Raw genomic sequence first — 13,074 nt, forward strand, 5'->3', positions numbered from 1 at the left:
GAGGCGCTCAGTCAGACCCAGTGCTGACATGTGGCAAGACGCTCCTCGGGGCGCGTCTTGCTTGGGCCTCTCTCCTGGAGGCGCTCAGTCAGACTGAGTAGTGACATGTGGCCTAACGCTCCTCGTGGCGCGTCTTGCTTGGGCCTCTCTCCTGGAGTTGCTCAGTCAGACCCAGTGGTGACATGTGGCAAGACAATCCTCGGGGCGCGTCTTGCTTGGGCCTCTCTCCTGGAGGCCCTCTGTCAGACCCAGTGTTGACATGTGTCAAGACGCTCCTCGGGGCGCGTCTTGCTTGGGCTTCTCTCCTGGAGGCCCTCAGTCAGACCCATTGTTGACATGTGGCAAGACACTCCTCGGGGCGCGTCTTGCTTGGGCTTCTCTCCTGGAGCCGCTCAGACAGACCCAGTGTTGACATGTGACAAGACGCTCCTCGGGGCGCATCTTGCTTGGGCCTCTCTCCTGGAGGCGCTCAGTCAGAACCAGAGGTGACATGTGGCAAGACGCTCCTCGGGGCGCGCCTTGCTTGGGCCTCTCTCATGGAGGCCCTCTGTCAGACCCAGTGTTGACATGTGGCAAGACGCTCCTCCGGGCGCATCTTGCTTGGGCCTCTCTCCTGGAGGCCCTCAGTCAGACCCATTGTTGACATGTGGCAAGACGCTCCTCGGGGCGCGTCTTGCTTGGGCCTCTCTCCTGGAGGCGCTCAGTCAGACCGAGTGCTGACATAAGGCAAGACGCTCCTCTGGGCGCATCTTGATGGGCCTCTCTCCTGGAGGCGCTCAGTCAGACCCAGTGCTGACATGTGGCAAGACACTCCTCGGGGCGCGTCTTGATGGGCCTCTCTCCTGGAGGCCCTCAGTAAGACCCATTTTTGACATGTGGCAAGACGCTCCTCGGGGCGCGTCTTGCTTGGGCCTCTCTCCTGGAGGCCCTCAGTCAGACCCATTGTTGACATGTGGCAAGACGCTCCTCGGGGCGCGTCTTGCTTGGGCCTCTCTCCTGGGGGCGCTCAGTCAGACCCAGTGGTGACACGTGGAAAGACGCTCCTCGGGGCGCGTCTTGCTTGGGCCTCTCTCCTGGAGGCGCTCAGTCAGACCCAGTGTTTTACACGTGGCAAGACGCTCCTCGGGGCGCGTCTTGCTTGGGCCTCTCTCCTGGAGGCGCTCAGTCAGACCCAGTGTTGGCATGTGGCAAGACACTCCTCGGGGCGCGTCTTGGTTGGGCCTCTCTCCTGGAGGCGCTCATTCAGACCCAGTGGTGACATGTGGCAAGACGCTCCTCGGGGCGCGTATTGCTTGGGCCTCTCTCCTGAATGCCCTCTGTCAGACCGAGTGTTGACAGGTGGCAAGACTCTCCTCGGGGCGCGTCTTGCTTGGGCTTCTCTCATGGAGGCCCTCAGTCCGACCCAGTGTTGACATGTGTCAAGACGTTCCTCGGGGCGTGTCTTGCTTGGGCCTCTCTCCTGGAGGCGCTCAGTCAGACCCAGTGTTGACATGTGACAAGAAGCTCCTCGGGGCGCGTCTTGCTTGGGCTTCTCTTCTGGAGGCCTTCAGTAAGACCCATTTTTGACATGTGGCAAGACGCTCCTCGGGGCGCGTCTTGCTTGGGCCTCTCTCCTGGAGGCGCTCAGTCAGACTGAGTAGTGACATGTGGCCTGACTCTCCTCGGGGCGCGTGTTGCTTGGGCCTCTCTCCTGGAGGCGCTCAGTCAGAGCAAGTGGTGACATGTGCCAAGACGCTCCTCGGGGCGCGTCTTGCTTGGGCCTCTCTCCTGGAGGCGCTCAGTCAGAATGAGTAGTGACATGTGGTCTGACGCTCCTCGGGGCGCGTGTTGCTTGGGCCTCTCTCCTGGAGGCGCTCAGTCAGACCAAGTGGTGACATGTGGCAAGACACTTCTCGGGGCGCGTCTTGCTTGGGCCTCTCTCCTGGAGGCCCTCTGTCAGACCCAGTGTTGACATGTGGCAAGACACTCCTCGAGGCGGGTCTTGCTTGGGCCTCTCTCATGGAGGCACTCTGTCAGACCCATTGTTGACATGTGTCAAGACGCTCCTCGGGGCGCGTCTTGCTTTGGCCTCTCTCCTGGAGGCGCTCAGTCAGACCGAGTGCTGACATGTGGCAAGACGCTCCTCGGGCCGCGTGTTGCTTGGGCTTCTCTCCTGAAGGCCCTCAGTCAGACCCATTGATGACATGTGGCAAGACGCTCCTCGGGGCGCCTCTTGCTTGGGCCTCTCTCCTGGAGGCGCTCAGTCAGACCGAGTGCTGACATGTGGCAAGACGCTCCTCGGGCCGCGTGTTGCTTGAGCTTCTCTCCTGGAGGCCCTCAGTCAGACCCATTGTTGACATGTGGCAAGACGCTCCTCGGGGCGCGTCTTGCTTGGGCTTCTCTCCTGGAGGCGCTCAGAAAGACCCAGTGTTGACATGTGACAAGACGCTCCTCGGGGCACGTCTTGCTTGGGCCTCTCTCCTGGAGGCGCTCAGTCAGACCCAGTGTAGACATGTGGCAAGACGCTCCTCCGTGCGCATCTTGCTTGGGCCTCTCTCCTGGAGGCCCTCAGTCAGACCCATTGTTGACATGTGGCAAGACGCTCCTCGGGGCGCGTCTTGCTGGGGCCTATCTCCTGGAGGCGCTCAGTCAGACCCAGTGCTGACATGTGGCAAGACGCTCCTCGGGGCGCGTCTTGCTTGGGCCTCTCTCCTGGAGGCGCTCAGTCAGACTGAGTAGTGACATGTGGCCTAACGCTCCTCGTGGCGCGTCTTGCTTGGGCCTCTCTCCTGGAGGCGCTCAGTCAGACCCAGTGGTGACATGTGGCAAGACACTCCTCGGGGCGCGTCTTGCTTGGGCCTCTCTCCTGGAGGCCCTCTGTCAGACCCAGTGTTGACATGTGTCAAGACGCTCCTCGGGGCGCGTCTTGCTTGGGCTTCTCTCCTGGAGGCCCTCAGTCAGACCCATTGTTGACATGTGGCAAGACACTCCTCGGGGCGCGTCTTGCTTGGGCTTCTCTCCTGGAGCCGCTCAGACAGACCCAGTGTTGACATGTGACAAGACGCTCCTCGGGGCGCATCTTGCTTGGGCCTCTCTCCTGGAGGCGCTCAGTCAGAACCAGAGGTGACATGTGGCAAGACGCTCCTCGGGGCGCGCCTTGCTTGGGGCTCTCTCATGGAGGCCCTCTGTCAGACCCAGTGTTGACATGTGGCAAGACGCTCCTCCGGGCGCATCTTGCTTGGGCCTCTCTCCTGGAGGCCCTCAGTCAGACCCATTGTTGACATGTGGCAAGACGCTCCTCGGGGCGCGTCTTGCTTGGGCCTCTCTCCTGGAGGCGCTCAGTCAGACCTAGTGCTGACATAAGGCAAGACGCTCCTCTGGGCGCGTCTTGCTGGGGCCTCTCTCCTGGAGGCGCTCAGTCAGACCCAGTGCTGACATGTGGCAAGACGCTCCTCGGGGCGCGTCTTGCTTGGGCCTCTGTCCTGGAGGCGCTCAGTCAGACCCAGTGATGACATGTGGCAAGACGCTCCTCGGTGCGCGTCTTGCTTGGGCCTCTCTCCTGGGGGCGCTCAGTCAGACCCAGTGGTGACACGTGGAAAGACGCTCCTCGGGGCGCGTCTTGCTTGGGCCTCTCTCGTGGAGGCGCTCAGTCAGACCCAGTGTTGACACGTGGCAAGACGCTCCTCGGGGCGCGCCTTGCTTGGGCCTCTCTCATGGAGGCCCTCTGTCAGACCCAGTGTTGACATGTGGCAAGACGCTCCTCCGGGCGCGTCTTGCTTGGGCCTCTCTCCTGGAGGCGCTCAGTCAGACCCAGTGTTGGCATGTGGCAAGACACTCCTCGGGGCGCGTCTTGATGGTCCTCTCTCCTGGAGGCCCTCAGTAAGACCCATTTTTGACATGTGGCAAGACGCTCCTCGGGGCGCGTCTTGCTTGGGCCTCTCTCCTGGAGGCGCTCAGTCAGACCAAGTGTTGACATGTGGCAAGACGCTCCTCGGGGCGCGTCTTGCTTGGGCCTCTCTCCTGGGGGCGCTCAGTCAGACCCAGTGGTGACACGTGGAAAGACGCTCCTCAGGGCGCGTCTTGCTTGGGCCTCTCTCCTGGAGGCGCTCAGTCAGACCCAGTGTTTTACACGTGGCAAGACGCTCCTCGGGGCGCGTCTTGCTTGGGCCTCTCTCCTGGACGCGCTCAGTCAGACCCAGTGTTGGCATGTGGCAAGACACTCCTCGGGGCGCGTCTTGGTTGGGCCTCTCTCCTGGAGGCGCTCATTCAGACCCAGTGGTGACATGTGGCAAGACGCTCCTCGGGGCGCGTATTGCTTGGGCCTCTCTCCTGAATGCCCTCTGTCAGACCGAGTGTTGACAGGTGGCAAGACTCTCCTCGGGGCGCGTCTTGCTTGGGCTTCTCTCATGGAGGCCCTCAGTCCGACCCAGTGTTGACATGTGTCAAGACGTTCCTCGGGGCGTGTCTTGCTTGGGCCTCTCTCCTGGAGGCGCTCAGTCAGACCCAGTGTTGACATGTGACAAGAAGCTCCTCGGGGCGCGTCTTGCTTGGGCTTCTCTCCTGGAGGCCCTCAGTAAGACCCATTTTTGACATGTGGCAAGACGCTCCTCGGGGCGCGTCTTGCTTGGGCCTCTCTCCTGGAGGCGCTCAGTCAGACTGAGTAGTGACATGTGGCCTGACTCTCCTCAGGGCGCGTGTTGCTTGGGCCTCTCTCCTGGAGGCGCTCAGTCAGACCAAGTGGTGACATGTGCCAAGACGCTCCTCGGGGCGCGTCTTGCTTGGGCCTCTCTCCTGGAGGCGCTCAGTCAGAATGAGTAGTGACATGTGGTCTGACGCTCCTCGGGGCGCGTGTTGCTTGGGCCTCCCTCCTGGAGGCGCTCAGTCAGACCAAGTGGTGACATGTGGCAAGACACTTCTCGGGGCGCGTCTTGCTTGGGCCTCTCTCCTGGAGGCCCTCTGTCAGACCCAGTGTTGACATGTGGCAAGACACTCCTCGAGGCGGGTCTTGCTTGGGCCTCTCTCATGGAGGCACTCTGTCAGACCCATTGTTGACATGTGTCAAGACGCTCCTCGGGGCGCGTCTTGCTTTGGCCTCTCTCCTGGAGGCGCTCAGTCAGACCGAGTGCTGACATGTGGCAAGACGCTCCTCGGGCCGCGTGTTGCTTGGGCTTCTCTCCTGGAGGCCCTCAGTCAGACCCATTGTTGACATGTGGCAAGACGCTCCTCGGGGCGCGTCTTGCTTGGGCCTCTCTCCTGGAGGCGCTCAGTCAGACCGAGTGCTGACATGTGGCAAGACGCTCCTCGGGCCGCGTGTTGCTTGAGCTTCTCTCCTGGAGGCCCTCAGTCAGACCCATTGTTGACATGTGGCAAGACGCTCCTCGGGGCGCGTCTTGCTTGGGCTTCTCTCCTGGAGGCGCTCAGAAAGACCCAGTGTTGACATGTGACAAGACGCTCCTCGGGGCACGTCTTGCTTGGGCCTCTCTCCTGGAGGCGCTCAGTCAGACCCAGTGTAGACATGTGGCAAGACGCTCCTCCGTGCGCATCTTGCTTGGGCCTCTCTCCTGGAGGCCCTCAGTCAGACCCATTGTTGACATGTGGCAAGACGCTCCTCGGGGCGCGTCTTGCTTGGGCCTCTCTCCTGGAGGCGCTCAGTCAGACCGAGTGCTGACATAAGGCAAGACGCTCCTCGGGGCGCGTCTTGCTGGGGCCTATCTCCTGGAGGCGCTCAGTCAGACCCAGTGCTGACATGTGGCAAGACGCTCCTCGGGGCGCGTCTTGCTTGGGCCTCTCTCCTGGAGGCGCTCAGTCTGACTGAGTAGTGACATGTGGCATTACGCTCCTCGTGGCGCGTCTTGCTTGGGCCTCTCTCCTGGAGGCGCTCAGTCAGACCCAGTGGTGACATGTGGCAAGACACTCCTCGGGGCGCGTCTTGCTTGGGCCTCTCTCCTGGGGGCCCTCTGTCAGACCCAGTGTTGACATGTGTCAAGACGCTCCTCGGGGCGCGTCTTGCTTGGGCTTCTCTCCTGGAGGCCCTCAGTCAGACCCATTGTTGACATGTGGCAAGACACTCCTCGGGGCGCGTCTTGCTTGGGCTTCTCTCCTGGAGCCGCTCAGACAGACCCAGTGTTGACATGTGACAAGACGCTCCTCGGGGCGCATCTTGCTTGGGCCTCTCTCCTGGAGGCGCTCAGTCAGAACCAGAGGTGACATGTGGCAAGACGCTCCTCGGGGCGCGCCTTGCTTGGGCCTCTCTCATGGAGCCCCTCAGTCAGACCCATTGTTGACATGTGGCAAGACGCTCCTCGGGGCGCGTCTTGCTTGGGCTTCTCTCCTGGAGGCGCTCAGAAAGACCCAGTGTTGACATGTGACAAGACGCTCCTCGGGGCACGTCTTGCTTGGGCCTCTCTCCTGGAGGCGCTCAGTCAGACCCAGTGTAGACATGTGGCAAGACGCTCCTCCGTGCGCATCTTGCTTGGGCCTCTCTCTTGGAGGCCCTCAGTCAGACCCATTTTTGACATGTGGCAAGACGCTCCTCGGGGCGCGTCTTGCTTGGGCCTCTCTCCTGGAGGCGCTCAGTCAGACCGAGTGCTGACATAAGGCAAGACGCTCCTCGGGGCGCGTCTTGCTGTGGCCTATCTCCTGGAGGCGCTCAGTCAGACCCAGTGCTGACATGTGGCAAGACGCTCCTCGGGGCGCGTCTTGCTTGGGCCTCTCTCCTGGAGGCACTCAGTCAGACTGAGTAGTGACATGTGGCCTAACGCTCCTCGTGGCGCGTCTTGCTTGGGCCTCTCTCCTGGAGTTGCTCAGTCAGACCCAGTGGTGACATGTGGCAAGACAATCCTCGGGGCGCGTCTTGCTTGGGCCTCTCTCCTGGAGGCCCTCTGTCAGACCCAGTGTTGACATGTGTCAAGACGCTCCTCGGGGCGCGTCTTGCTTGGGCTTCTCTCCTGGAGGCCCTCAGTCAGACCCATTGTTGACATGTGGCAAGACACTCCTCGGGGCGCGTCTTGCTTGGGCTTCTCTCCTGGAGCCGCTCAGACAGACCCAGTGTTGACATGTGACAAGACGCTCCTCGGGGCGCATCTTGCTTGGGCCTCTCTCCTGGAGGCGCTCAGTCAGAACCAGAGGTGACATGTGGCAAGACGCTCCTCGGGGCGCGCCTTGCTTGGGCCTCTCTCATGGAGGCCCTCTGTCAGACCCAGTATTGACATGTGGCAAGACGCTCCTCCGGGCGCATCTTGCTTGGGCCTCTCTCCTGGAGGCCCTCAGTCAGACCCATTGTTGACATGTGGCAAGACGCTCCTCGGGGCGCGTCTTGCTTGGGCCTCTCTCCTGGAGGCGCTCAGTCAGACCGAGTGCTGACATAAGGCAAGACGCTCCTCTGGGCGCGTCTTGCTGGGGCCTCTCTCCTGGAGGCGCTCAGTCAGACCCAGTGCTGACATGTGGCAAGACGCTCCTCGGGGCGCATCTTGCTTGGGCCTCTGTCCTGGAGGCGCTCAGTCAGACCCAGTGATGACATGTGGCAAGACGCTCCTCGGGGCGCGTCTTGCTTGGGCCTCTCTCCTGGGGGCGCTCAGTCAGACCCAGTGGTGACACGTGGAAAGACGCTCCTCGGGGCGCGTCTTGCTTGGGCCTCTCTCCTGGAGGCGCTCAGTCAGACCCAGTGTTGACACGTGGCAAGACGCTCCTCGGGGCGCGTCTTGCTTGGGCCTCTCTCCTGGAGGCGCTCAGTCAGACCCAGTGTTGGCATGTGGCAAGACACTCCTCGGGGCGCGTCTTGATGGGCCTCTCTCCTGGAGGCCCTCAGTCAGACCCATTGTTGACATGTGGCAAGACACTCCTCGGGGCGCGTCTTGCTTGGGCTTCTCTCCTGGAGCCGCTCAGACAGACCCAGTGTTGACATGTGACAAGACGCTCCTCGGGGCGCATCTTGCTTGGGCCTCTCTCCTGGAGGCGCTCAGTCAGAACCAGAGGTGACATGTGGCAAGACGCTCCTCGGGGCGCGCCTTGCTTGGGCCTCTCTCATGGAGGCCCTCTGTCAGACCCAGTGTTGACATGTGGCAAGACGCTCCTCCGGGCGCATCTTGCTTGGGCCTCTCTCCTGGAGGCGCTCAGTCAGACCGAGTGCTGACATAAGGCAAGACGCTCCTCTGGGCGCGTCTTGCTGGGGCCTCTCTCCTGGAGGCGCTCAGTCAGACCCAGTGCTGACATGTGGCAAGACACTCCTCGGGGCGCGTCTTGATGGGCCTCTCTCCTGGAGGCCCTCAGTAAGACCCATTTTTGACATGTGGCAAGACGCTCCTCGGGGCGCGTCTTGCTTGGGCCTCTCTCCTGGAGGCGCTCAGTCAGACCAAGTGTTGACATTTGGCAAGACGCTCCTCGGGGCGCGTCTTGCTTGGGCCTCTCTCCTGGGGGCGCTCAGTCAGACCCAGTGGTGACACGTGGAAAGACGCTCCTCAGGGCGCGTCTTGCTTGGGCCTCTCTCCTGGAGGCGCTCAGTCAGACCCAGTGTTTTACACGTGGCAAGACGCTCCTCGGGGCGCGTCTTGCTTGGGCCTCTCTCCTGGAGGCGCTCAGTCAGACCCAGTGTTGGCATGTGGCAAGACACTCCTCGGGGCGCGTCTTGGTTGGGCCTCTCTCCTGGAGGCGCTCATTCAGACCCAGTGGTGACATGTGGCAAGACGCTCCTCGGGGCGCGTATTGCTTGGGCCTCTCTCCTGAATGCCCTCTGTCAGACCGAGTGTTGACAGGTGGCAAGAATCTCCTCGGGGCGCGTCTTGCTTGGGCTTCTCTCATGGAGGCCCTCAGTCCGACCCAGTGTTGACATGTGTCAAGACGTTCCTCGGGGCGTGTCTTGCTTGGGCCTCTCTCCTGGAGGCGCTCAGTCAGACCCAGTGTTGACATGTGGCAAGAAGCTCCTCGGGGCGCGTCTTGCTTGGGCTTCTCTTCTGGAGGCCCTCAGTAAGACCCATTTTTGACATGTGGCAAGACGCTCCTCGGGGCGCGTCTTGCTTGGGCCTCTCTCCTGGAGGCGCTCAGTCAGACTGAGTAGTGACATGTGGCCTGACTCTCCTCGGGGCGCGTGTTGCTTGGGCCTCTCTCCTGGAGGCGCTCAGTCAGACCAAGTGGTGACATGTGCCAAGACGCTCCTCGGGGCGCGTCTTGCTTGGGCCTCTCTCCTGGAGGCGCTCAGTCAGAATGAGTAGTGACATGTGGTCTGACGCTCCTCGGGGCGCGTGTTGCTTGGGCCTCTCTCCTGGAGGCGCTCAGTCAGACCAAGTGGTGACATGTGGCAAGACACTTCTCGGGGCGCGTCTTGCTTGGGCCTCTCTCCTGGAGGCCCTCTGTCAGACCCAGTGTTGACATGTGGCAAGACACTCCTCGAGGCGGGTCTTGCTTGGGCCTCTCTCATGGAGGAACTCTGTCAGACCCATTGTTGACATGTGTCAAGACGCTCCTCGGGGCGCGTCTTGCTTTGGCCTCTCTCCTGGAGGCGCTCAGTCAGACCGAGTGCTGACATGTGGCAAGACGCTCCTCGGGCCGCGTGTTGCTTGGGCTTCTCTCCTGGAGGCCCTCAGTCAGACCCATTGATGACATGTGGCAAGACGCTCCTCGGGGCGCGTCTTGCTTGGGCCTCTCTCCTGGAGGCGCTCAGTCAGACCGAGTGCTGACATGTGGCAAGACGCTCCTCGGGCCGCGTGTTGCTTGAGCTTCTCTCCTGGAGGCCCTCAGTCAGACCCATTGTTGACATGTGTCAAGACGCTCCTCGGGGCGCGTCTTGCTTTGGCCTCTCTCCTGGAGGCGCTCAGTCAGACCGAGTGCTGACATGTGGCAAGACGCTCCTCGGGCCGCGTGTTGCTTGGGCTTCTCTCCTGGAGGCCCTCAGTCAGACCCATTGATGACATGTGGCAAGACGCTCCTCGGGGCGCGTCTTGCTTGGGCCTCTCTCCTGGAGGCGCTCAGTCAGACCGAGTGCTGACATGTGGCAAGACGCTCCTCGGGCCGCGTGTTGCTTGAGCTTCTCTCCTGGAGGCCCTCAGTCAGACCCATTGTTGACATGTGGCAAGACGCTCCTCGGGGCGCGTCTTGCTTGGGCTTCTCTCCTGGAGGCGCTCAGAAAGACCCACTGTTGACATGTGACAAGACGCTCCTCGGGGCACGTCTTGCTTGGGCCTCTCTCCTGGAGGCGCTCAGTCAGACCCAGTGTAGACATGTGGCAAGACGCTCCTCCGTGCGCATCTTGCTTGGGCCTCTCTCCTGGAGGCCCTCAGTCAGACCCATTGTTGACATGTGGCAAGACGCTCCTCGGGGCGCGTCTTGCTGGGGCCTATCTCCTGGAGGCGCTCAGTCAGACCCAGTGCTGACATGTGGCAAGACGCTCCTCGGGGCGCGTCTTGCTTGGGCCTATCTCCTGGAGGCGCTCAGTCAGACTGAGTAGTGACATGTGGCCTAACGCTCCTCGTGACGCGTCTTGCTTGGGCCTCTCTCCTGGAGGCGCTCAGTCAGACCCAGTGGTGACATGTGGCAAGACACTCCTCGGGGCGCGTCTTGCTTGGGCCTCTCTCCTGGAGGCCCTCTGTCAGACCCAGTGTTGACATGTGTCAAGACGCTCCTCGAGCGCGTCTTGCTTGGGCTTCTCTCCTGGAGGCCCTCAGTCAGACCCATTGTTGACATGTGGCAAGACACTCCTCGGGGCGCGTCTTGCTTGGGCTTCTCTCCTGGAGCCGCTCAGACAGACCCAGTGTTGACATGTGTCAAGACGCTCCTCGAGCGCGTCTTGCTTGGGCTTCTCTCCTGGAGGCCCTCAGTAAGACCCATTTTTGACATGTGGCAAGACACTCCTCGGGGCGCGTCTTGCTTGGGCTTCTCTCCTGGAGCCGCTCAGACAGACCCAGTGTTGACATGTGACAAGACGCTCCTCGGGGCGCATCTTGCTTGGGCCTCTCTCCTGGAGGCGCTCAGTCAGAACCAGAGGTGACATGTGGCAAGACGCTCCTCGGGGCGCGCCTTGCTTGGGCCTCTCTCATGGAGCCCCTCAGTCAGACCCATTGTTGACATGTGGCAAGACGCTCCTCGGGGCGCGTCTTGCTTGGGCTTCTCTCCTGGAGGCGCTCAGAAAGACCCAGTGTTGACATGTGACAAGACGCTCCTCGGGGCACGTCTTGCTTGGGCCTCTCTCCTGGAGGCGCTCAGTCAGACCCAGTGTAGACATGTGGCAAGACGCTCCTCCGTGCGCATCTTGCTTGGGCCTCTCTCTTGGAGGCCCTCAGTCAGACCCATTGTTGACATGTGGCAAGACGCTCCTCGGGGCGCGTCTTGCTTGGGCCTCTCTCCTGGAGGCGCTCAGTCAGACCGAGTGCTGACATAAGGCAAGACGCTCCTCGGGGCACGTCTTGCTGTGGCCTATCTCCTGGAGGCGCTCAGTCAGACCCAGTGCTGACATGTGGCAAGACGCTCCTCGGGGCGCGTCTTGCTTGGGCCTCTCTCCTGGAGGCACTCAGTCAGACTGAGTAGTGACATGTGGCCTAACGCTCCTCGTGGCGCGTCTTGCTTGGGCCTCTCTCCTGGAGTTGCTCAGTCAGACCCAGTGGTGACATGTGGCAAGACAATCCTCGGGGCGCGTCTTGCTTGGGCCTCTCTCCTGGAGGCCCTCTGTCAGACCCAGTGTTGACATGTGTCAAGACGCTCCTCGGGGCGCGTCTTGCTTGGGCTTCTCTCCTGGAGGCCCTCAGTCAGACCCATTGTTGACATGTGGCAAGACACTCCTCGGGGCGCGTCTTGCTTGGGCTTCTCTCCTGGAGCCGCTCAGACAGACCCAGTGTTGACATGTGACAAGACGCTCCTCGGGGCGCATCTTGCTTGGGCCTCTCTCCTGGAGGCGCTCAGTCAGAACCAGAGGTGACATGTGGCAAGACGCTCCTCGGGGCGCGCCTTGGTTGGGCCTCTCTCATGGAGGCCCTCTGTCAGACCCAGTGTTGACATGTGGCAAGACGCTCCTCCGGGCGCATCTTGCTTGGGCCTCTCTCCTGGAGGCCCTCAGTCAGACCCATTGTTGACATGTGGCAAGACGCTCCTCGGGGCGCGTCTTGCTTGGGCCTCTCTCCTGGAGGCGCTCAGTCAGACCGAGTGCTGACATAAGGCAAGACGCTCCTCGGGGCGCGTCTTGCTTGGGCCTCTCTCCTGGGGGCGCTCAGTCAGACCCAGTGGTGACACGTGGAAAGACGCTCCTCGGGGCGCGTCTTGCTTGGGCCTCTCTCCTGGAGGCGCTCAGTCAGACCCAGTGTTGACACGTGGCAAGACGCTCCTCGGGGCGCGTCTTGCTTGGGCCTCTCTCCTGGAGGCGCTCAGTCAGACCGAGTGCTGACATGTGGCAAGACGCTCCTCGGGCCGCGTGTTGCTTGAGCTTCTCTCCTGGAGGCCCTCAGTCAGACCCATTGTTGACATGTGGCAAGACGCTCCTCGGGGCGCGTCTTGCTTGGGCTTCTCTCCTGGAGGCGCTCAGAAAGACCCAGTGTTGACATGTGACAAGACGCTCCTCGGGGCACGTCTTGCTTGGGCCTCTCTCCTGGAGGCGCTCAGTCAGACCCAGTGTAGACATGTGGCAAGACGCTCCTCCGTGCGCATCTTGCTTGGGCCTCTCTCCTGGAGGCCCTCAGTCAGACCCATTGTTGACATGTGGCAAGACGCTCCTCGGGGCGCGTCTTGCTGGGGCCTATCTCCTGGAGGCGCTCAGTCAGACCCAGTACTGACATGTGGCAAGACGCTCCTCGGGGCGCGTCTTGCTTGGGCCTCTCTCCTGGTGGCGCTCAGTCAGACTGAGTAGTGACATGTGGCCTAACGCTCCTCGTGGCGCGTCTTGCTTGGGCCTCTCTCCTGGAGGCGCTCAGTCAGACCCAGTGGTGACATGTGGCAAGACACTCCTCGGGGCGCGTCTTGCTTGGGCCTCTCTCCTGGAGGCCCTCTGTCAGACCCAGTGTTGACATGTGTCAAGACGCTCCTCGAGCGCGTCTTGCTTGGGCTTCTCTCCTGGAGGCCCTCAGTCAGACCCATTGTTGACATGTGGCAAGACACTCCTCGGGGCGCGTCTTGCTTGGG

This window comes from Nothobranchius furzeri, chromosome 9, assembly GCF_043380555.1.
Source record: "Nothobranchius furzeri strain GRZ-AD chromosome 9, NfurGRZ-RIMD1, whole genome shotgun sequence".
NCBI classification, from domain to species: domain Eukaryota; kingdom Metazoa; phylum Chordata; class Actinopteri; order Cyprinodontiformes; family Nothobranchiidae; genus Nothobranchius; species Nothobranchius furzeri.